Source organism: Pinus tabuliformis, chromosome 8 (assembly GCF_031772625.1).
Source record: "Pinus tabuliformis cultivar Carrire ecotype Pingquan chromosome 8, CPIR1, whole genome shotgun sequence".
Lineage (NCBI taxonomy): Eukaryota > Viridiplantae > Streptophyta > Pinopsida > Pinales > Pinaceae > Pinus > Pinus tabuliformis.
The window spans coordinates 1,302,481,640-1,302,507,901 of record NC_142294.1 but is presented as its reverse complement, the minus strand read 5'-3'; positions in this window follow the sequence as shown (position 1 = coordinate 1,302,507,901).

Here is a 26,262-nt window from a genome sequence, read left to right as displayed (position 1 = left end):
ACACATAGATAGTGACAACCCGCTGCGTAATGTCCCAACCGAAAGCTCAACAGGCCCGCCCTCCATCACCATAATTCTCTGCTCATTCCACCTTGCTGCTTTCTCCACTCATCCATCACTGCAATATACCTTCAAGTGGTCGGAGCTCTACTGCCACCATCGACTCTGTTGCCATCGATTTCCACTATGTCTAAACTCACGACTTCCTGTTGTTTCTTCCGACTAAAATCCACTCTCCCACTTTCTTCACAACCACCGACAAATTCAAATTCGTTGTCCAGTCCATTACTATTGGTAAACAACTGCCGTGTAGCCATTTTCATGTCTGTTTGCACTATCGTCTTCTTCCCCTAGCTGTAACAACTGGTACTTATCCTTCGGCTCTGAGCTACCCATGTCCCTGGATCCTCATTGTCGTCACTCGATCCCACCCTCCTGTTCATTGCTTCCCATCCAATAGTCATTTAACACATCCCTCCTCTAATCTATGGGTCCATCAAACCAATTTATCGGGTAACACTTCATTACAGTCACGACATTCCATTAGCCTGTTTCATTAAACTATATATATATAGTAATTATTTAAAAAAAAGGTTACCTATTAAACCCTAAGCTTGGTGACAAACACAAAAGAAAGTTCATCACTGAAGAAAGAAGTCTAATTTGAAAATGATAGAGAAAATTTGGAATCCATACATAACTCTACATTTTGGATCAGATTTCCATTTTGTGGAGCAGAAGATAGGTATTTATCGATTTATAAAAATCGCATAATACCTTGTCCCAAATGTTGAAGATTGTTTACTCTAGAATAATATCAATATAGCACCCAGATGCAAATTAAAGAATTAAAAGAAGAAATCACAAAACTTCAATAAAAAAAAAAAGCCTCAGAGAAGAAATATAAAGATCTCGCATAGCGGTTTCATGCAAAATCAACAGAATGCAATGAAGAAATTTTTCATCTAAGGAACCACAATGAGAAACTCCTTGCACAAGTCAAAAAGTGTAAAACTAAGAAGCACAAGTTAGAACAAGAAAAAGAGAGTTTTGACAAAAAATTCAATGAAAGTCTATTAAAGAAATAAGAGGAGAATTTATGTTTAAAAGACCTTAACAAAAAATTATTAGAACAAATTAAAAAATTAAAATATCAAGATAAGGATAATAGAGACAAGATCGATGATTCAGAAAAAAGAAGAAATGTTACGTCTAAAAAACATAACCAAAATCTGCTTAACTAGATTAAAAAAAGACTGATAAGAAATCATTGGAGAATAGATACAAAGAATTTATCACAAAGGAAGCATCAAAATCTCCAGATGTAGCAACCCACGCTGAAGAAACAAACATTGATTCCACTAATCTCACATTTCAGGCAAATCCAAATCCTACTAAAGTAAAAATGTACTCAGAGGTTTCCGTTCAAATGACAGACACCCCAAATGAGGATTCAGTAGTCAAGTCAATAACAACAATGCCTGAGGGAAATCAGGAACCTACCATAAAAGCATTTAAGGAAGTTCAAACAAGAAAAATTCCTTATCTACATCTGAATCACAAGAGTAGACACCATAATCAATCTACAAATCTATATCATGCCTAACATAAACAAACTTATGTTCTAAAGAATATTGAAGTGAGCTCAATGCTGTCAAACAATAACTATTCACCACACATCTCTAAGGATCAAAAGATTCTCCAAAAGATTAATCTAGGATGGTCCAATCCATTTTTAGTGTGACGATTTTGTTTATCGCTCAGAACATCATATCGTCTTGTATCAACAAAGATGAAAGCTCAGAAACAAGAAGATATTATGCACGACAGAAGAGATCCAATCCTTCATCAGTAAGCTTTGAGGACAAAGCTTTTTGAAGGGGAAGGCAATGTAATGAACTAAATGTATATAAAAAATAAACATAAATAATGTAAAAGATAACAAATAAGATTAATGATTAATTAGTTAAGCAATTAATGAAAAGGTATGTCCCTAAGGACATAACTATTTGTGAAAGGGTACTTACTTGGCTATGTATACAAGACCCTCATTCACATTTGTATTCATCCTACATCGATTCTTTATACAATATACAATTTAAAATTACTATCCTATGATGGATGTCTTTTTCTGTGAACTATTTTAATATTTCCGTTGCGTATATGACTTTTCGTCATTACATTATGAATTATTTTGTTCATACATATATTTTGGATCAGGTCGGCCCTATGCACATGTACCAATGGACAGGTCAAGTGGACCCTCATGGAAGCCTATAAATAGAAGAGACCTCAAGCTCATTTGGCCACACATCAACCTATCTTATCCTCTTCTATTTGGTCTTGGCTCCCACAGATCTAACGGAGGAAGCTCGCTCAAGGGTATGAAACTTCCAGATGAAGCTTGCACAGAACTAGGGTTTTCCGATTCAAAGTCGCTAGCACAAAACTGAGCATTTGGTTCCATGGACACTGAAACATAGTGGTCATGAGAGCGACTTTGGGTCCTTGGACATTGGCACTGAGTCTTCATGAGAGTGACCAGGAGTCTGGGTCAGTTTGGTCCCCAGTCGCTCGCACAAAATGGTATGAGAGTGACCATGTCTGTCTGTTAAGCACTTGGGACAGATTTGATGAAGCCATAGATGGCTGGTTTTTTATTGAAGGAAACATCTTATGTGGACTATGGATAGTGATGACTCTTGAAGGTTGGTTCAAGAGGGAGAGGATCACCTCTCATTGAAGATAAGTACTCCTTGACTTATGATATTTCTTTATGTATTTACACTTGTTTAGACTTATCGATTTGATTATTTTGATTATAGTTTTGATCATTGCTTATACTTCCTGCATGTATATTTGTGTATATGGATGTATCTAACCTCCTTGATGAGAGGTGATAAGTAAATCCCTCTTCAGGATCATTTGAGATGTAGGAAAGAAAAACCCGATGAATAGAGGGTCGTAGCTTAAGCTCCCCTCCTGTGGAAAATTCTTCTTCTTCTAGATTCGAGAATATTTAGCATATAAGAAGGAACAATCAAGAGATAAGAAAGAATAAGCAATAGATGTACATTTATTATCTGAGATGATGAGATACTTAATATGGGACGTATGTAATGTTGATCGATGGTCAGGTATTGGCAAGTGAATTCTCCCTATTTGAGAGGGAATGTTAAAATATGTAACTATGGTCAAATTCCAGTTTTGAATACTCATGTGATGGATATGATGATGGTACCAGAATCCTCTTTCCGAGAGGACCAAAATAGACTTGAATATCACCTCATTTGGACAAGTGGAAGTTGAGTTATGAATTATTTTATTCATACATATATTATGGATCACGTTGGCCATATGCACATGTACTAATGGACAGGTCAAGTGAACCCTCATGGAAGCCTATAAATAAAAGATACCTAGTTGTTGTGAAAATATGGATCATTGTACTCTATTTTGTTGAATCATTTGATGGAAATCTATTATAAGAATATTTTCATGGTTTTCCCCATAGTGGGTTTTGCCCTGGTCTCTGACCAATCCTGGTGTCTCTATGTTTGCATGATTTTCTTCTATTGTTCCTTTATGTTCTGATGCATTGATGATGATGTTATTTTTATTTCTACATAGTTGCATATGATGCTGAATAATGATGTAAATATGAATAATGTTATGATGTTATGGGGTGAAATTAATGTATTAATGAAGAAATGCAATTATCAAAGAAAAGAACAATATATCCCTATGAAAACTTAACATGGAATCTAAGTTGGGCTGAAGAAAATCCATGGAGATCACCCCCATGGAGACACTTTTGATGGAAGGAAGAAGAGGATGGTGGAGACCTAAAATAATGATAGGATATGAAGGAAACCCTAGGTAGTTAGTGCATAAGGATTTGATGGTTAGGGTTTGATAGAAACCCTAGTTTATGGTAAAGACTTGAGATTTGATGTATGAAACTCTATCATGGTCTATGTGAAGATGCTCAAGCACTTGGGACAGATTTGATGAAGCCCTGATGACCTGGATGTTGATAAAGTTGATTGGAGGCAACATTCTTATGTGGAATATGGATAGTGATGATTCTTGAAGGTTGGTTCAAGAGGGAGAGGACCACTTCTCATTAAAAGATAAGTACTCTTTGACTTACGATGTTTCTTTATGTCTTTACTCTTGTTTAGACTTATGGATCTAATTATTATGATTATTCTTTTAATCATTTCTTATACTTCCTGCATGTATATTTGAGCATATGGATATATCTAACCTCCTTGATGAGATGTGATAAGTAGATCCCTCTCAAGAATAATTTGAGATGCAAGAAAGAAAATCTAGATCTGAAAAGCGATAAAGTGGCACTTGATTAAAAGGTGACAAGCACTACAATTTGCATATGAGAAGGTGCATAGGTATTTGAACACTACAAGGTATGAAAGGTATTTTATTTCAATGTTATGTTTTAGCTATAACATTGGATGACTAGGTAAGCCTTATAATATGTTGAGAATGTGTACTTTGTAAATGGTTCATGCTTTCATATGAAAGAGATTTGGATTTATGTATCCTATGATGAAATGATGCACCTTGTATTGAATATTTTGATCATGTTGATCTTCTTGATTCTATGAGGTTACTTATTGTTGATTTTGGATATAGTGGCATGAATTGATTTTTGGCTAACATCTATTGTTCTTGGAGATCCTGATTCTTTGAAGAAGGCTATTACCTTGACTCTAAAAATGATACTCTTGACACTTGGCATGCACTTGACATGATGTATTTATTATAGAAGGTTACCTCATTTATATTGATAATGATGAATATTTGCAAGGGTTTTTCCCATAGTGAGTTTTCCTATTCAGCATCAATGTATCCATGAAGTCGAACATCTCTGGCAGAGTATCTCAGACCAAATGTAATTGACAGAAAGGGTACGTCGAGATGTTGTTCTATTCTTGGATCTGTCATGATATCTTAGATGAGCAGGAAACATAAATCCATAGCATTGAGTACCACCGAGGCAAAGTATATTGTCGCTAGCATAGCTATCTGCGATGCAGTTTGGTTGAGGAAGCTCTTTAGAGAGCTATTTGAGAAGGTCCTAAATACTATAGTGATATATTGCGACAACAAGAGTGGGATCCGTCTGGCAGAGAATATTGTGTTCCATGACAATTTCAAGCATACGGAGATCCGAATCACTTCATTCATGATGTGGTACAAAGAGGAGTCGTTCGACTCCATCACATATCAACATATGAGAAAATTGCAGATATTCTCACTAAGGCTTTTCTGAAAGGAAATTTCTTGGTCTTCATAGAGAAGCTTGGACTAATGGACGTGACCCCTCCTAATAAGGGGCACCATTGATCAAGGACATTGAGCCATACTCTTACCCCTGTTTGACCTCCCAATGTAAGGAATTGAGATAGAGGGCTCCTAGGGTTGAGGGAACTCCAGACAATAGGGTATCACCCCTATATGTTACCCATGGGGCTGGAGTGGTAGCTCACCCTATCTTGGTATTTGCAGAGTATACCCTAGTGGCATCATACCCACAAGCTGAGCTTGTTGGGATTATCCCTCCCCGTCTAGCCAACGGGTGAGGAGGCTTGGGGACGTGAGATCCTTACCTTTGGTAAGTCGAGTATCTTACCCAAGATAGGATTATGATGCAAGTGTTCTACCACATGTTTTTAGGAAGATCAGTGATCAATAGAATGGGTTGAGTAGTAGCTCCCCTACATCACCTATTGCTCGATATGGGTTGATTTTTAGCTCCCCCATGATATTTCTGGGTAGTATCCCGATGACATTTCTAGGTAGTAGCCTGATGACATATTCTGGGTAGTAGCCCAATGACATTTCTAGGTATTATCCTGATGACATTTTCCAAGTAGCAGCCTAATGACATTCCCAAGTAGTAGCCCTATGACATATTTCCGGGTAGCATCCTGCCGACTGATATTCCAGGTAGTAGCCTGCTGACAGACATTTCCGAGTAGTAATCCGTTAATAGAGATTCTGGGTTGTATCCTGATGGATAGAGGGTGTTAGATTTCACTCCCCATGATTCTTTTTTTGTAGATTTTCACATTTTTTAGTAGATAGATTTGAGCATATTTGTACACCTGATGATAGGATGACACATTGATCGATGGACAGGTTTTACAAGTGGAATTCTCCCTAGTTGAGAGGGAGTATTGAAAATATGGAACTATAGTCAAATTCAACTTTGGATTAATCATTTTATGGATAAGATGATGGCATCATATTCCTCTTTTCGAGAGGACCAAAATTGACCTAAATATCACCTCATTTGGACAAGCGGAAGTTGAGTTATGAATTATTTTATTCATACATATATTTTGGATCAGGTTAGCCCTATGCACATGTACCAATGGACAGGTCAAGTGGACCCTCATGGAAGCATATAAATAGAATATACCTCAAGCTCATTTGGATACATGTCAAGATCTCTCCCCCTCTTCTATTTGGTATTGGATCGCACAGGTATGACGGAGGAACCTTGCTCAAGGGTCCGAAATTTCATAATGAAGCTCCCACTAAATTAGGGTTTTCTGATTCAAATTCATTGGAACAAAACTGAGCATTTGGGTCCCTAGATGCTGGCACACAGTGTTCATGAGAGATACTTTTTACCTTTGGACTCTGGCATAGATTTTTTATGAAAGAGACTGGGAGTTTGGGTCAGTTTGGTCCCTGGTCACTCGCACAAAATGGTATGGGAGTGACCGAGCTGCCATAGTCACTATCATGCAGTTCACAGAGAGTGACCCTGTCTGTCATAGTCTCTTGCAACTCCTAATCCTTGTGACTGAGACTCCAATATGATATTTCATTGTTCCAAATATCTCACTTAGTGACATAAGTGTTCGGTAGAAGGCTTACTATGTCTTGGACTATATATCATACTATCACAGTGAATTTGGATATTGACCTAAAGTCTAATGTTTTGACTTGACAACTGATGACTTTCATTGATGACTATGATATATGAGCATAGTGATTTCATATGACTTGTATTATGGTAATGACTTGATTGATATTGCATGGTTGATGAAAACCTGTTGGCATGATAATCGATTATGACATGACTTGATGGAAACCTTACCTGTCATCTGGTTCAAAGAATTGGCACTGAGATATTAAATGACTTATATAAACATAAGACAATTGTTACTAATGGATGATGATTACCTCATACAAGTATGATGATATGAGTATGATGAGAGAAGTGTTGTTCAAGGACACTGAGCCAAGCTCTTCCTCCCTTGTCTGAGTTCCCAGGGTATGGAATTAAGATAGAGGGCTCCTGGGGTTGAGGGAACTTTGGAAAATAGGGCATTACTCCTATCTGCTACCCATAGGGTTGGAGTAGTATCTCACCCAATCTTGGTCTTTACAAAGTATACCCCAGTTGGCATCATACCCACAAGCTGGGCTTGTTGGGATTATCTCTTTCTGTCTGGCAAACGATTGAGGAGGCTTAAAGGTGTCAGATCCTTACCTTTGGTAAGTCAGGTATCTCTTCCAAGCTAGATTATGATGCAGGTGTTCTACCACTTCATTATTCAGGGTCATTTATGGTAATATCAATAGTAAATATGATGCGTTGAGTAGTATCTCCCCTATATCACCTATTGTTCGATATGGGGTCGTAGTAGTAGTTCCCCCATGAGGTTCTGGGTTGATTAGTAGCTCCCTGATGTGGTTCCAAGTTGGGATTTGCTCCCTGGTGATATTCTTTTTGATGTTGATGCAGGTCATAGATAAGACTCCCTGCTAATATTTCCGGGTAGTAGCCCAATGGTATTTCCGGGTAGTAGCCCTATGGTATTTCCGGGTAGTAGCCCGATGGTATTTCCAAGTAGTATCCTGATGACATTTCCAGGTAGTAGCCTAATGGCATATTTCTAGGTAGTAGCCTGATGACATTTCTAGGTAGTAGCCCGATAACACATTTCCGGGTAGTAGCCCATTGATAGATATTCCAGATAGTAGCATGTTGATATAGATTCTGGGTTATAGCCCAATGAATAGAGGGTAGTAGCTTAAGCTCTCCTCCGACAGCAAATTCTTCTTCTTCTAGATTCGAGAATATTCAACATATGAGCAGGAAAAATCAAGAGATAAGAAGGAATAATAAAGAGATGTACATTAATGATTCGATATGGTGAGATAATTGAGATGGGATGTATGTCATGTTGATTGATGGTCAGATATTGGTAGGTGGAATTCTCCTTCGTTGAGAGGGAGTGTTAAAATATGAAACTGTAGTCAAATTCCACTTTGGAATACTCATTTTATGGATATGATGATGTCATCATATTCCTCTTTCCAAGAGGACCAAAATTGACCTAAAGATCACCTCATTTGGACAAGCGGTAGTTGAGTTATGAATTATTTTATTCATACATATATTCTGGATCAGGTAGGTCCTATGCACATGTACCAATGGATAGGTCAAGTGGACCCTCATGGAAGCTTATAAATAGAAGAGCCCTCAAGCTCATTTGGAAACACATCAGGCTCTCTTCTCCTCTTTTATTTGGTCTTGGATCGCATAGTTTTGACGAAAAAAGCTCGCTCAAGGGTCTGAAACTTCAGGATGAAGCTCGTACTGAACTAGGGTTTTCTATATCAAAGTCACTAGCACAGAACTGAGCATTTGGTTCCCTAGATGTTGGCACACAGTGTTCCTGAGAGAGAATTTGGGTCCTTGGTGATCCGGATTTAAACAGGAACGCAACAAAACACAGAGATAACCATATACACAAAGATGCAGTGGAAATAATGTTTCATTTCATTAATGGAAAATACTGAAATATGCTTACAACCAGAATAGAACTAAACCGACTAGGGCGATGGTAGCTTATCTCTGAGAAGAGATGTGGTGGCTACATGCCTCTGAACTATTCTGAACTATGTTACAATGAGGCTCGAAGGCCTATTTATTGTTGAGAAACAATGGAAAACCCTTCACATTCCAAAACCTAACCCTAGAAGATGAAATGCCAAATTGTGGGCCCCGTTTTTGGGTAAGTTGGTACATCAACTTCCCGGGGTCGCGAATTGGTCATATTATCTCCGTTTGACGTGCATGATAGACCGTTGGAAATATCTCTCCGAGGACTACGATGGAAAAGATGATTTTTTGGCAAAAAAATTGTTGGCAGTAGATTTCCCAAAAACCGTCATTTAGGGCCTCAAAACGGCTCCGGAAGTTTAGGACCCGAAAAACTGCTAAAAATAGTAAACTGCGCTATCATTAAGGAAACTAAAAAACTGAAAGGGACAGTTGTGGGGGTCCAGATGGGATAGGTGGGTGGCCACCAACATCCACCTGGATCATTCCTCCCCCCTTAGGAAGCAATGGTCCCCATTGTGTTGAGTTCCTCCCTGAGATGAGGAAGCTTCTGCTGAGCTAGGTCTCTGGTGAGTTGTTCTACAATCTCTGATGTGTCCAGAAATGGTGGGAATCATGGTCGACGATGGTCCACATTGAACACTCGGTGCAAGTGAAGGAATGGAGGAATGTTGTGCTTCCAAGCATTGTTTCCCGTAGCCTTGGTACTAGTGTAAGAATCATGTTGGAGTGGTCTGAGTTTCTGATGGGTTCTGGTAAGGCATTCTTTCTGCAGATGTAACCAAACTTTGTTGCCCACCTGAAACTTGTGTGGTACCCCTGTGGGTGAGGAGAAGTTGTTCCTGTGTTCTATCATGACCATATCCCTTTGCTGCTGCTGTTGTGTGGAGGAACCCTTTGCGGGGGTCATGGATGTAGCAACGATCTTCCCCTTACTTTGGGAGCGAACTAGACAGAAAATGAATTTCCTAGTCTAGGAGATGAGCTTGCTTCCTTTCTTAGCAGTGATCAAAGAGGTGGCGGTAGGTGGGGCTACCTCCGGTATCCTGTATAATGAATTATCCAAAGAAATAATGACAGCGCGAGGCCTTGACTCATACACAGCATGTCGCCTCCACAAGTATGGCTGACCTAATAGTACATCGCAAACATCTAGAGGTGTAACATCACACAATACCTCGTTTGTGAAGGGCTTGATGCTGTAGGGAAGGCGGCACTGCTGGCGAACTTTGAGATCTCATCCTTCATGAAGCCACCTGATACTGTACGGCTGTGGGTGTGGTGTAGTTGGTAGGCCCTGCTTCATGACCTCTGCTGAAATGAGGTTCTTTTGGCTGCCACTGTCGACAATGAATTGCAGCGGCGAACCCTTCACCCACTTCTGTGAGTGGAAAAGATGTTCCCCCTCCTCTGGATCTTCGGGCTCATTTTTCTGGATCTTGGCAGTGGCAACAGTGGCGCTGGGCTCTGCATCAATGATCTGCTTCCCTTTTGCCATTCCCCTTGTCAAGTTCTGGCTCAGGGTCGGAACATGCATCTGATTCGGAAGCCTTCAACTCGGCCACCAGTGACTGCTTAGTCCGACACTCACTTGTGTTATGAGTGGGACTCTTGTGGAACTCACACCACTTTCCTGTGTCCTTCTTCGGCTTCGTGGTGTTTTTCTTTTCTTGTGGCTTCGAGGGGTTGTCTTGGGTCACCCCGCCTTGGCTTTGTCCTTTGGGCTTCGGATTTGCAAATCCAAAGTCTCGCTTCTTCTGTTTGAACTTTTGCTCAATTTTGATAGCGTATCGGTATGCTGTGCCGAGTGAGGAGATGTTCAAGAACTCCATCTCTTCCTGGATGTATCTGTGTAGGCAGCCGCGGTATTTGAGTACCAGATGCAGCTCAGAATCTTTGATACCCAATTCTGTGCAAAGGGTATGAAAAATGTTTGTGAACTTCGGCACATCTTGGTCTCATCCCTGCAGCAGTGTGGTCCATTTGATGTATTTGTCCTCATAGCTTTTGACAGGGTAGTACTGCTCCTTGATGGCATCCCGGAAGTCATTCCAAGTGGGTGCGGCTGAAAACAGTGAGCATGTACTTTCATCCTTCTGCTTGCAGTAGGTTTCCCACCAGTCCTTGATGTGGGGGGCTACTTTGAGAAGAGAGAAAACAATCTTCTCCCAAATTGAAAATTCATGAACAGAAAAATACCCATCTAGCATATTTAACCATTTATCTATGGCATCTGTGTCTATTTTACCCTCGAAGATGGGGATTTCAAAATTAACTTGTACCTTAAAGGGTGTGGCATTTCCAGAGTAGCTATTGGAAGCCGATGCGTCGCCTCTAGGTAGCTGTTGAAGGATCTGGGCAAAGATGTCCATCATCGCGTTCCTTTATCGCTCAAGGGCTTCTTTGAGCACGATTTTGATAGGATCTCCTGCCCCCTCGTTTTTCTTCTCATCCGCCATGGGAGGTCGTCGAGATTTGCGAGGCTAGTCTTGCAAAGATTCGACCAGTTCAAGCCCTAACTCCTTATATCTTGACCTCATTAGGGACATGCAAAAGAAAAACAAAGAAAAAGCAGACCGCTCTGATACCACTGATCCGGATTTAAACAAGAACGCAACAAGATACAGAGATAACCATATACACAAAGATGCAACATAAATAATGCTTCATTTCATTAATGGAAAATATTGAAATATGCTTATAACCAGAATAGAACTAAACCAGCCAGGGCGATGGTAGCTTATCTCTGAGAAGAGATGTGGCGGCTACATGCCTATGAACTGTTCTGAACTGTGTTAGAGTGGGGCTCGAAGGCCTATTTATTGTTGAGAAACAATGGAAAACCCTTCACATTCCAAAACCTAACCCTAGAAGATGAAACGCCAAATTGTGGGCCCCGTTTTTGGGTAAGTTGGTACATCAACTTCCCGGGGTTGCGAATTGGTCATATTATCTCTGTTTGACGTGCATGATATCCCGTTGGAAAGATCTCTCCGAGGACTACGACGGAAAAGACGATTTTTTGGCAAAAACTTTGTTGGCGGTAGATTTCCCAAAAAACGTTGTTTAGGGCCTCAAAACGGCTCCAGAAGTAAATTAGGACTCGAAAAACTGCTAAAAATAGTAAACTGCGCTATCATTAAGGAAACTGAAAAACTGAAAGGGACAGTTGTAGGGGTCCAGATGGGATAGGTGGGTGGCCACCAACATCCACCTGGATCACTTGGACTCTGGCCCATAGTCTTCATAAGAGAGACCGAGATTCTGGTTCAGTTTGGTCCCCGGTCGCTCACACATAATGGTATGAGAGCGACCGAGCTGCCATAATCGCTATCATGCAGTTCACAAAGAGCGACCCTGTCTGTCGTAGTTTCTCTCACAACTCCTCCTCCCTGTGACTGGGACTCCAAGATGAGATTTTAGTATTGCAAATATTATTCTTAGTGACAGAAGTGTTCAGGAGCAGGCTACAGGCAATGACAGTACATTACAATTATCTAATTAAGAGTTCTGATGTTTTAGATGCATTTCATGGATATTCTAGTTGTTTTGAAGATATGGATCATTGTAATCTCTTTTTCTATAATTTTATGACAATCTATGAGAAGAATATTTGTAAGGGTTTTCCCCTTAGTGGGTTTTTCCTTGGTCTCCGACCAATCCTGTTGTCTCTATGTGTGCATGATTTTCTTCTATTGTTCCTTTATGTTCTGCTACATTAATGATGATGTTATTGTTATTTCTACATATTTTCATATGTTGATGAATAATGATATAAATATGAATAATGTTATGATGCTATGGGGCGAACTTAATTTATTAATGGAGAAATGTAATTATCAAATCAAAGAACAATATAACCCTATGAAAAATTAACATGGTATCAAAGCTAGTTTGAGGAAAATCCATGGAGATCACCCCCATGGAGACACTTTGGAAGGAAGCAAGAAGAGGATGGTGGAGACCTAAAATAATTTTAGGGTATGAAGGAAACCCTAGGTAGTTAGTGAATAATATTTTCTGTTTAGGGTTTGAGAGAAACCCTAGTTTATGGCAAAGATTTGAGATTTGATGTATAAAATTCTAGCATGGTCTATGTGAAGATGCTCAAGCACTTGGGACAGATTTGATGAATCCTTAGATGGTTGGTTGTTTATTGAAGGCAACATCTTATTTGGAATATGGATAGTGATGACTCTTGAAAGATGGTTCAAGACGCAGAGGATCACCTGTCATTGAAGATAAGTACTCCTTGACTTATGATATTTCTTTATGTCTTTACTCTTGTTTAAACTTATGGATCTTATTGTTATCATTATAGTTTTGATCATTTCTTATAATTTTTGCATGTATATTTGAGTATATGGATGTATCTAACCTCCTTAATAGAAGTTATATTGTGTTCATGATCTTTGAAGTATGTTGTCACACATGTTTGATGTTCCTTTTATGTGAATCTAACCTTTGATGAAAGAGTGATGCCATTATGTATTAACTAACATGAGCATTTTATGACCATGATGGGTAAATGTTTGATTTTATTATCTAACAGATCTATTGGTTCATGACCCTATTAAAGACATGTTGATGACATGAAAGAAGTCGAATGAAGTAGATTCCCAGTTAGAGGGAGAATATCTTCTCAATATTCTTACTCTTATTACTATTTGCATTCTGTACTATTGAAATATGATTTATGTGCATCTAACATTATTGATCTGTAACAAGATCTCAGATCTGAAGCATGTATAGAAATTAGTATTTATGCTTTGGACGCTTGCATAATAAGGTCCAGGTAGCCAAAAATCACTCCCATGCTAACCTGAAGGGAGCATCCAAAGGTTTGAATACAATTGACCATCATCTGAATATTTTTGAAGCTATCTGAACTTTGTATCAAGATGTTCACCTAGAGGATATTAGTTCCATAGATAATTAGCAAATATCTGAAAGATTTGAAAGCAGGGAAGTTTGAATGTTTGCATGTGACCATGACATACATATAGATATGTCATTATGTTTGAGGTTTGTGCTATAAGAGTTTGACATGATTTGTATGATGTCTCATGATGACCTAGATCTCTAACTCAATGATTGAGATATTTCTTGGACGATATAGATTACTATGACAAAAAATTTGGATATTGACATGATGTCTAATGTTTTGACTTGAAAACTGATGGTTTTCCTTGATGGTTATGATATATGAGCATAATGACTTCCTATGACTTATATTATGGGAATGACTTAATTGATATTGTGTGGTTGATGAAAACCTCTTGGCATGATAATAGATGATGACATGACTTGATGAAAACCCTACATATCATTTGGCTCAAAGAATTGACACTAAGATATTTGATGACTTGTATAAATAAGAGACCATTGTTACTGATGGATCTGGATTACTTTATACAAGTACGATGATATGAGTATGATGAGAGCAGTGTTGATCAAGGACATTGAGCCAAGCTCTTCCTCCCCTGTCTAAGCTCCCAAGGTATGGAATTAAGATAGAGAGCTCCTGGGGTTGAGGGAACTCTGGAAAATAGGGCATTACCCCTATCTGTTACCCATAGGGTTGGAGTGGTAGCTTACTCTGTCTTGGTCTTTGTAGAGTATACCCCAATTGGCATCATACAAACAAGTTGGGTCTGTTGGGATTATCCATCTCTGTGTGGCCAATGGTTGAGGAGGCTTGGAGATGTGAGATCCTTACCTTTGGTAAGTTGGGTATCTCGTCTAAGCTAGATTTTGAGGCAGGTGTTCTACCACTTAACTATTCAGGGTCATTGATGGGAAGATCAAAAGGAAATTTGATGGGTTGATTAGTAGCTCCCCTATATCACCTATTTCTTGATATGGCGTCATAGTAGTAGCTCCCCCATGAGGTTTCAGGTTGAGTAGTAGCTCCCCAATTTGGTTCTAGGTTGAGATGTGCTCTGTGATGATATGCTCTCTGATGTTGATGTGGGTCTTAGATTTGACTCCCCGATGCTATTTCTGGGTGGTATCCCGATGGTATTTCCGGGTAGTAGCCCGATGGTATTTCCGGGTAGTAGCCTGATGACATTTCCAGGTAGTAGCTTGATGAAATATTTCTGGGTAGTAGCCCGATGACATTTCCAAGTAGTATCTTGATGACACATTATAGTGTAGTAGCCCATTGTCAGATATTCTGGGTAGTAGCCCGCTAATAGAGATTCTGGGATGTAGCCCGATGAATAGAGGGTGGTAGCTTAAGCTCCCCTTCGATGGAAAATTCTTCTTCTTCTAGATCAATAATATTCAACATATGAGCAGGAACAATCAAGAGATAAGTTGGAATAATAAAGAGATGCACATTGATGATCTGAGATGATGAGATACTTGAGATGGGACATATGTCATGTTGATCGATGATCAGATATTGGCATGTGGAACTGTGATCAAATTCTACTTTTGACTACTCATTTGATGGAGATGATGGTGACATTAGATTCCTCTTTCTGAGAGGACCATAATCGACCTAAATATCACCTCATTTAAACAAGTAGAAGTTGAGTTATGAATTATTTTATTCATACATATATTCTGGATTAGGTCATCCCTATGCACATGTACCAATGGACAGGTCAAGTGGACCCTCATGGAATCCTATAAATATAAGAGACCTCCAGCTCATTTTGACACAAATCAACCTCTCTTCTCCTCTTCTATTGTGTCTTGGCTTGCACAAGTCTGACGAAGGAAGCTCGCTCAAGGGTTTGAAACTTCAAGATGAAGCTCGCATTGAACTAGGGTTTTTGTTTTCAAAGTCACTAGCACAGAGATGAGCATTTGGGTCCCTGGACACTAGTACACAATGGTCATGATAGTGACTTTGGCTCCTTGTATGCTGGCATAGAGTCTTCATGAGAGCGACCGGGAGTTTGGGTCAATTTGGTCCCTAGTCGCTCACACAAAATGGTATGAGAGAGACCGAGCATCCATAGTCACTATCATGAAGTTCACATAGAGAAACCCTATCTGTCATAGTCGCTCACACTACTACTCCTCCGTGCGACTGAGAATCCAAGATGAGATTTTTTTTTTTTAGACAGAAATGGTTAGATATTATTAAGCGGCGCAAAAACAATAGCCGTGAATTGTTACATTACTGCTCTGGCTAAGAGCGCAGAGCAGGATTCTTCTATTGCGACAAGAATACTTGTTGCAGGTACTGAGAGCGCCTAACATGGAGATTCTGTTAACAGTGATTCCTTGGCTAGAAGAAACACTGGGAAAGGCATCGAATAGAGAAACCTTGAGTATGCCATGAGAGTCACGATTGAACGTTGAAGTTTGTGAAGAATGGGCAATTTGATTTTCTTCCATGTTAGTAGACAGGCCCGAAATTTGGCAGATCGGGAGGCCGAGAGGAGTTCCCTCCCTTTGGAAGCCTGTAGATCCAATCTGAATAGTTGACTGAGCGTGATTGCTTCTACCACTGGCGCTGAAGATGATCGCCCAGTGCCCTTTCATCGGATTGCAAAGGGAAACAACAGGGAAAACAGGGGAAGGGCACAGCTCGAAGATTTGGGGATAGAGGTCAGGTTGCATCGTTACAGAAGGAACCAAGATCATTAGCAACTGGTCTTTCAAAAGAAAATGAGTCAGATCAGACAGGGAGAAAGATGGGTGAGGCTTGGAAACATAGTAGAACCCAGAGGGAGGAGAGGCCCAAAAATCACAGGTCTTAAGGGATATTGCAGGTTGCGTCAACATGATTAACTGAAAGAGATCTTTTACTTCGAAGAGAGCCTAGATTGGCTTCCTTGTCTACCTGGGAATTTAACTTCCTGGGGATATGAAAGAAAGAGATTTTGAGAAATTTTGGCAATATAAACCTGATTTTCCTGAGGATGGTGGATAATTGGAGCTTAGAAGGATTCTTATGAGTGTTCAACGCCTGGATAATGAGCCTGGAGTCCCCGAAGACAGATATGGAGAGGAAGTTACCTTTAATCGCTTGATTCAGACCCTGCCACAGAGCTAGAGCCTCCGCTCTGTTATTAGTTTCCTTGCCCAGACCCCAGGCAAAATGAAGCACAGTTGAACCATCAGGACCCAGGAGAACCCCACCGCCTCCAGCGATACCAGGATTGCCTTTAGAGGCCCCGTCAAAAAATAGACAATGTTCATTCAGAGCCGACCTCCACTTAATGAACTCCTGCTCTCCCAGCCGAATTTCCCAGTTGGAGTGGGCAATAGCAGGAGGAGGGGAACGATCCTTATGATTTGGGAACAACCCTTTCAACCAGAGATCCTCCTCTCTGTCCAGCTCTTTTCCATTCTTTATGATAGTATTGGCTGCTAGAGATTCCCCCAAAAAAGCTTTGACTTTATTGATGACTCTTGTCGGATTGCCGCTTTCATTCCTGAATGATCTGTTGTTCCTTTCCAGCCACAGCTTCCAGCAAACAAATTTGGGAATCCACATCCAACAAGTTTTGAGAAGATGTTTTTTGGAGAGATCGAACGGAGATAAAGTGACCCAGTTTTGAATAAGATTTGGGATGTTCCCTGGGAGCTCTATTTTGTCAGAATCTAGCAGCAGGACACCCTTCCAGACTTCTTGAGCAAAGGGGCATTTTAAGAACATATGATCAGCGGTTTCATCATCCGACATACAAAGGGTGCACATGGAAGGACCTTCCATACCACGCCTACGGAGATTATCTCTAGTGAGGATGTTGTTGTGTGCTAAAGTCCAGCAGAAGAAATCAACTTTGGGGAGAGAGGGGAATGCCCAAATAAATTTCCATTGAGCAGGATCCGGAGGAACATTCGGAAAGGCCATCAAACTTTTGTAACCTTCAGAAGCTGAATATGCACCAGAACGTGATCCCCACCCTCGTTTGTCCTTAGCAGAAGCTCTTAAAGGGGATTTCCCTTGGAGCCTATCCAGCAGAATCGAGGCTTCACCTTCCAGCCACTGAGGAATCTCCCCCAGGTGCCAGTTGTTCCATAGACAGGTAGCATCCTCCGACCAGGTGGAGATGTCCCAGAGGGTATTTAAATTGCGGGCCTGTAGCCAGGCTTTGATATTGGCGAGATCTTCCATCTGATTCAAAGGTTGATCACCAAGAATTGGATCATCCCAGATTCTTATTTTTTGCCCATTACCTGGGATCCAGAACAGATTATGGCTGAAGTGCTCCAAGGCTTTGAGACAGAGTTTAAAAACAGGAGAACCTTTGGAAGTTCTAGGTGGCTGGTCCAAGCATCTAAGGCACTGCCCATGAAAATATTTTTTCCACAGGACCTTCTTACTCCAACTTAAATTTCCAGAGACAATGTTCCAGAGCAACTTGGCTCCCAAGGCTAGATTCTGGGCAACTAGATCGCGCATTTGGAGACCTCCTTCCATAAATGGCTTTTTAATAGTATCCCATTTAACTAGGTGAAGCCTTCTTTCATTAATTTTCCCCCCTTCCCATAGAAAACGCCTCAGAAGAGCTTCCATTTTGCTCCCATTTAACTAGGTGAAGCCTTCTTTCATTATTTTTCCCCCCTTCCCACAGAAAACGCCTCAGAAGAGCTTCCATTTTGCTTATGAAGGTTTTAGGGGCAAGGAGGATGGAATGCTGATATAACGACATACTTGAGAGAACAACTTTCATCAGAATGACCTTTCCAGCGTTGTTCAGCCAAGAGGCTCCCCAGGCATGGATTCTGAGTTTAAGCTTGTCCAGCAGGGGTATCCAGTGGGCTACTTTAGGAATGGCCTTGAAGATTGGGATCCCCAGATATTTAAAAGAGTCCCAGGCCCATGATCCTTCCATATCAAGAAACCTTGCAATTTCTGATAATTCCTTGACCGAGCAGTTCCAGCCATAGATTGTGCTTTTTAGGTAGTTGATCTTGCTACCCGAGACCTCTCTATAAATATCCAGCTCCTTCTTGAATTTATGTCTTTGACATTGCTAGCCATACGAAGGCCAAGGAGGGTTTGAGTCTGTTGACCATATTTGAGCTGGAAATTGAGCACTGTGGCTTGAATAACATAAAGAAGCGGGGACAAGGGGCAACCTTGTCTAAGGCCCCTAGAGGCTTGGAAAAAATCTGAAGGTCGGCCATTGACCAACGGCGCTATCCAAGGAGAGGCAATGCAGCCTTTAACCCAATTAATGATGGTTGAAGAGAAGCCCATTTTCGTCATCACAATAAACAGGAAATCATGTCTCACCCTATCAAAGGAATTTGCCAGATCCAATTTAATCACCATACCTTTCTCCTTTCGGTGATAGCTTGAATGGACTGCTTCTTGCACCAGCACAATATTGTCCAGTATTTTTCTCCCTTTGATGAATCCTCCTTGGTTTTCAGGGATAATGGATGGCAGAATCTTCTTAAGGCGGTTGGCTATAATTTTGGTGATCAACTTGTAACTAGAGTTACACAATGAGATTGGTCTGAATCTGCTGAAATTGGATGTGCCTTTCTCTTTTGGAATCAAGGCAAGAAATGTTGAGTTGATGTCGCCTCCGATCTTGGCACAAGATTGAGATTTCCTGACCATTCTCAACAAGTCATTTTTTATTGTGGCCCAACAGGATAGATAGAATCTGACAGGGAACCCATCCAGGCCAGGAGCTTTATCGGGTTCCTTACTATCCAGGGCAAATTTAAGTTCATTCATGCTGATTGGAGTAGTCAGCATAGAATTGTCAGATTCTTGGACACATTGGGGAATTAAGTCCATCGGATAGGCATGAGGATCAATGGGAGGATCATCGGGGGCAGAGTAGAGATCTTTGAAGAAAGAGTGGGCAGCCCTCTTTATGCCTTCAAAATCCTTGATCACTGCGTTTTGATGGTGAATTTCTTTTACAGTTTTGAAGTGCTTGCGTGCTTCAGCTTGTTTGTGGAAGAAGCTAGAATTTTTGTCCCCAGCCTGTAACCAAAGAGTTTTGGATTTCTGTCTCCAGTACTCTTCTTCTTCCCTACTTGCTTTGTGGAGTTCTTTTTGCAGATCAACTTCTATTTGAAGGAGGTCGTGGGAGACAACAGTATTTTCCAAAGTTAATTGGTGGGCAGCAAGACTGTCCAGGGCCTCCTTTCTTTTGGAGGTGGGAGATTTCAACTTTCTAGCCCACTCCTTGAGCCTTCTTTTTAGCCCCCTCATTTTTTCTTCCCACACATAGAAAGGGGAACCATGAACATGCCTGTTCCAGGCCTTTGAAACCACTTCTTAGAAGCCATCATGCTGAAGCCACAATGGGCTGAATCTAAAGGGAACAGGGCCAAGGTTTTCATCCATGGAAAGATCAAGGAGAATGGGCTTGTGATCAGAGGTACTGTTTGGCAGAACTTTGGAAGAGGCCATTAGACTGCTGGTCAGGAAAGAGGATTGGACAAGAAATCTGTCCAATCGAGCAGCAATATGGCTGGGGCTAACCCTTTTGTTGGACCAGGTGAACTTCCCAGATGTGGGCTTGATATCCTCCAGCTCCCAACCTAACATAAGGTCTTCAAATCACTCTCTAGATGGATCCCTGACTGGGGGGCCACCCTTTTTCTCATTTACAGCTAGAGTGACATTCATATCTCCTGCAATAATAATGTTTTCTGGATTGTGCAACGAAAAATAGGACAAAATCGAATCCCAACATGATTTTTTATCAGATGGAAGGACTGGAGCATATATATTGAACATACTTACTTGTTGGCCAGAGTCTTTATGGAGGAGCTTCATGAAAAGCCAGTGGGGAGAGCAATCTTTCTGAATTAGGTCATAGAGAGAGCTATCCCAAAAGGAACCAGTTCCTCCGGAGGCGCCTCTCGCACTGACAGCACTCCCATGTACTTTACGCCAGAAGGATTTGCTAGCATGGAGGAGGAGAAGTTCCTCCAACTTTGTCTCCTGGATGAGTAGGATTTCAGGCGAATACATTCTCACTATATCTTTCAGGGCATCTTCTTTCGGTCTGCTGCCTAATCCTCTGCAATTCCAGGAGACATATTTCATTATTTATTGGCTTGGGTAGTGGCTTCTTTTGGAGTCGTGCCATGCTTGCGCCCGGATCTTGTATTCATCATTCCCTTAAGATGAGATTTTAGTGTTCCAAAGATTTCGATTAGTGAAAAAAGTGTTCGACAATAAGCTACAACCAGTGACAATACATTAAAGTTATATGAATTAGATTTCTAATGTTTTAGACGCATTTCATGGATATTCTAGTTGCTTTGAAGATACAGATCATTGTACCCTCTGTTTCTGAATCATTTTATGACAATCTATTAGAAGAATATTTGCGTGGGTTTTACCCTGGTCTCTAACCAATCTCGGTGTCTCTATGTGTGCATGCTTTTCTTCTATTGTTCCTTTATGTTCTGCTACATTGATGATTATGTTATTGCTCTTTCTACATATTTGCATATTTTGATGAATAACAATGTAAATCTAAATAATGTTATGATGATATGGATCATTGTACTCTTTTTTTTTTAAAGATATGGATCATTGTACTCTCTTTTTTTGAATCATTCGATGACAATCTATTATAAGAATATTTGCAAGGGTTTTCCCCATAGTGGGTTTTTCCCCGGTCTCCGACCAATCCTAGTGTCTCTATCTATGCATGATTTTCTTCTATTGTTCATTTATGTTTCACTGCTTTGATCATGATGTTATTTTTCTTTATACATAGCTTCATATATTGATGAATAATGAAGTAAACCTGAATAATGTTATGATGTTATGGGGTGAACTTAATTTATTAATGAAGATATGCAATTATCAAAGAAAAAAATGTAGCCCTATGAAAATTTAACATGGAATCGGAGTTGGGCTGAAGAAAAGCCATGAACATCACCTCCATGGAGACACTTTTGATGGAAACAAGAAGTGGATGGTGGAGACCTAAAAGAATACTAGGGTATGAAGGAAACCCTAGGTAATTAGTGCATAAGGATTTGATGGTTAGGGTTTGAGAGAAACCTTGCTTTATGGAAAAGACTTGATATTTGTATGAAACTCTACCATGGTCTATGTGAAGATGCTCAAGAAATTGGGACATATTTGATGAAGCCCTAGATGACGGTTGTTAATAAATTTTATTTAAGGCAACATCTTATGTGGACTATGGATAGTGATGACTCTTGAAGGCTGGTTTAAGAGGGAGAGGTTCACCTCTCATTGAAGATAATTACTTCTTGACTTATGATGTTTCTTTGTGTATTTACTCTTGTTTAGAATTATGGATCTGATTATTATGATTATTGTTTCGATCATTTCTTATTCTTATTGCATGTATATTTGAGTATATGGATGTATCTAACTTCCTTGATGAGATGCGATAAGTGGATCCCTCTTAAGGATCATTTGAGATGCTGGAAAAGAAAAGCTAGATTTGGAAAGAGGTAAAGAGGCACTTGATGAAAAAGTGACAAGCACTACAAGCTGGCTATAAGAAGGTGAACAAGTATTTGAACACTACAAGGTATGCAAGGTATATTGTTTCAATGTTATGGATGACAAGGTAAGCCTCATGGTATGTTGAGAATGTCTACTTCGCAAATGGTCCATGCTTACATATGAAAGAGATTTGGATTTATGTTTCCTATAATGAAATGGTGCACGTGGTATTGAGTATTTCGATCATGATGATCTTCTTGATTTTATGACGTTTTGATCTTGGATATAGTGGCATAACGTGATGTTTGGCTAACATCTATTGTTCTTAGAGATCCTGATTATGTGAATAAGTCTAGTACCTTGACTCTAGTAAATGATACTCTTGACACTTGAAATTCACTTGACATGATGGATCTCTTATAGAAGGTTACCTTATTGATACTAATAATTCTTGTGATAAGTATGATGAAAGTATGTTGACACTCGTGTTTTTTTGGTAAATTTTTATTGAATGACCTGACTTGGCCCTATGGTAATCTTGATGATAGAATTATGAGATTGATACTATAAATATCTTATTAACCATGGTCACGTCTTTGATAGTAATTATGGAATATGGTAAAATTAGATTCCCTAAGCCTAATGGATTGACTTGATAAAAGTGATATTGTGTTCATGATATTTGAAGTATGTTGTCACACATGTCCGTTGTTCCTATCATGTGAATATAACCTTTGATGAAAGATTGATGTCATGATGTAATGATGTAGTAGTTGATGTGAGCATGTTATGACCATGATGGGTATATGTTTGACTCTATGATCTAACAGATCTGTTTTTGCATGATTCTAGTAAAGACAGGGTGATGACATGAAAGAAAATGAATGAAGTCAATTCCCAGTCAGAAGGAGAATAACTTCTCAAGATTCTTACTCTTATTATTGTTTGCATTTTGTATTGTTGGTATATGATTTATGTGCATATGACATTATTGATCTGCAGCAAGGTCTCAGATCTGAAGCCTGTACAGAAATTAGGGTTTTTTCTTCTGATGTAGGCATAGAATTGGGAATACTTGTCCCTAGATACACACATGCTAAGGCCTAGGTAGAGTCAAGACAACTAAAGTTGCTCCCATGCTAACCTGAAGGGAGCGTCCATAGGTTTGACTATTGTTGACCATCATCTAAAGATTTCTGAAATTGTGTGAACTCTGAATCAAGATGTCCACGTGGAGGATGCCAGTTCCATAGACAAGTAGCACATATCCGAAATATTTGAAAATAGGGAAGTTTGAATGGTTGCAAGTGACCATGATATACATATACATATGTCATTATGTTTGAAGTTTGTGCTATAAGAGTTTGACATGATTTGGTTGATTGATATATTTAATTTTTATGATGTATGATGATGACCTAAATATCATACTCAATGATTGAGATATGTCTTGGACTATAGATCTTACTATGATAGAAAACTTGGATGTTGACACGATGTCTAAAGTTTCGACTTGACGACTGATGATTTGTCTTTATGACAATGATATATGAGCATAATGAATTCCAATGACTTGTATTATTGGAATGGCTTGATTAATATTGTGTGGTTGATAACAACCTATTGGCATGATCAGAGATGATGTCATGACTTGATGAAAGCCCTACCTATCATCTGGTTCAAAGCATTGACACTGAGATATTGATGACTTTTGATATTAGAATTGATCTGGTTTCTAAAATTTGATGAGATGATATGATTGCACAATAAGGATTTATGAAAGGCTCATGGTTTGATAAAGTGTTATGGTTGTAGTGAGCATTGCATGAAGCAAGCTCCCCCAATTCAAATATGTCTGCATTGACAATTATTTGATGAAGCCAAGATGATGTGTTAATCCAAGCCTCTACCTCATAAGTGTTCCAAGGTATCACTTTGATTTTGATTTTGGTTTTTATATATTGACGATCTACTATTGTTAGGTAAAGAGCCTTTAATGATATAAGAGGGAGATGGCTTCTGAAGCTCATAATAATGTATCATGGCATGATGAATTGATTTCTGAAGTTGGTAAAAGATAATGTATATTGTGAAACTATTAAAGAAGCTTTAAGAAGTGGAAATGCAAATCCTTGGACACTCTGATTTGGATTTAAAGATTTTGTTTAACTTGACATGGAATTTGATAGTTGATTGAAGCATTGATGTTCCATTTTGAACATCCATGTGTATATATATGATGTGAATATAACCTCAATAAGTTCATGATTCAACCGCTTCATACACATTGCTGCCATAATATGATCTATTGTTGGTCTGAGATATGATTATGATATATGACTGTATGATGTTGATGGTGATTATTGATGAGCACATATGAGTGCTTCCTTAGTATGAGATATGACATGATGAGAGGTCTGTGGCACAATCGTGGTTCAATATAATGTTGCTAGCATGACTAGCTACGGGAAGGTTGAAGAAGCTCCTTAGAGAGTGGTATGAGCATGATCTGGATATGACAAGGATACATTGTGATAATAAATAGTGGGATATGATTGGAAAAAAATCCCATATATATAGTTGGGACTGTGATACTCTCATATATTGAGACAATGCAGTTGTGCGAGACAAGCTTAGGCTTGTGGTTGGCAATTCCTTGAGAGGGAGGATGATTATGGTATCCTTTTGTGATTTATATGATTATTTATGCTCTAACAAGATTTCATTTGATGTTCTATATAAACAAGAGATAACGGTTACTAGTAGATGACTTGATATAATTACGATGATATGAGTATGATGAGAGCAACGTTGATCGAGGACACTGAGCCAAGCTCTTCTTCCCTTGTATGACCTCCCAGGGTACGGAATTGAGATAGAAGGCTCCTAGGGTCTAGGGAACTCTCGAAAATAAGGTGTTACCCCTATCTGTTACCCATAGGGTTGGAGTAGTATCTCACCCTATCTTGGTCATTGTAGAGTATACCCCATTTGGCATCATACCCACAAGTTGTGCTTATTGGGATTATCCCTCTCCGTCTGGCCAATGGTTGAGGATGCTTAGGGATGTGAGATCCTTTCCTTTGGTAATTCAGGTATCTCACCCAAGATAGGATTATGATGCAGTTTTTCTACCACTTGACTATTCAGGGTCATTGATGGGAAGATTAGTAGCCAATAGGATGGGTTGATTAGTAGCTCCCCTATATCACCTATTTCTCGATATGGGGTCATCGTAGTAGCTCCCCCATGAGATTTTGGGTTGAGTAGACTCTCCCTGATGTGGTTCCAGGTAGAGATGTGCTCCTTGATGATATTCTCTCTGATGATGATACAAGTCATAGATATGATTCCCCACCGACATTTCTGACTAGTATCCAAATGGTATTTTCAGGTAGTAGCACGATGACTTTTCCAAGTAGTTTCCTGATGACATACTTTTTGGTAGTAGCCCATTGACATATTTTTGGGTAGTAGCCCATTGTTTGATATTTTGGGTAGTAGCCCACTGAAAAATATTTCTTAGTAGCCTAACGACAGATATTCTGGGTAGTAGCCCGTTGATAGACATTCCGAGTAGTAGCCCATTAACTGATATTCTGGGTAGTATCTCACTGATAGATATTCCAGGTAGTAGCTCGCTAATATATATTCCGGTTCATATCCCAATGAATAAAGGTTGGTAGGTTAATATCCCCTCCAGTAGCAAATAATTCTTCTTCTATTTTCAATAATATTCAGCATATGAGCAGGAACAATCAAGAGATAAGTAGGGATTAGCAAGAGATGTACATTGATGATCTGAGATGATGAGATACTTGATATGGGATGTATGTCATGTTGATCGATGGTTCGATATTGGAAGGTGGAATTCTCCCTAGTTGAGGAGTGTTAAAAATATGAAACAACGATCAAATTACACTTTAAACTACTCATTTTATGGAGCTGATGATGGCATCAGATTCCTCTTTCAGAAAGGACCAAAATA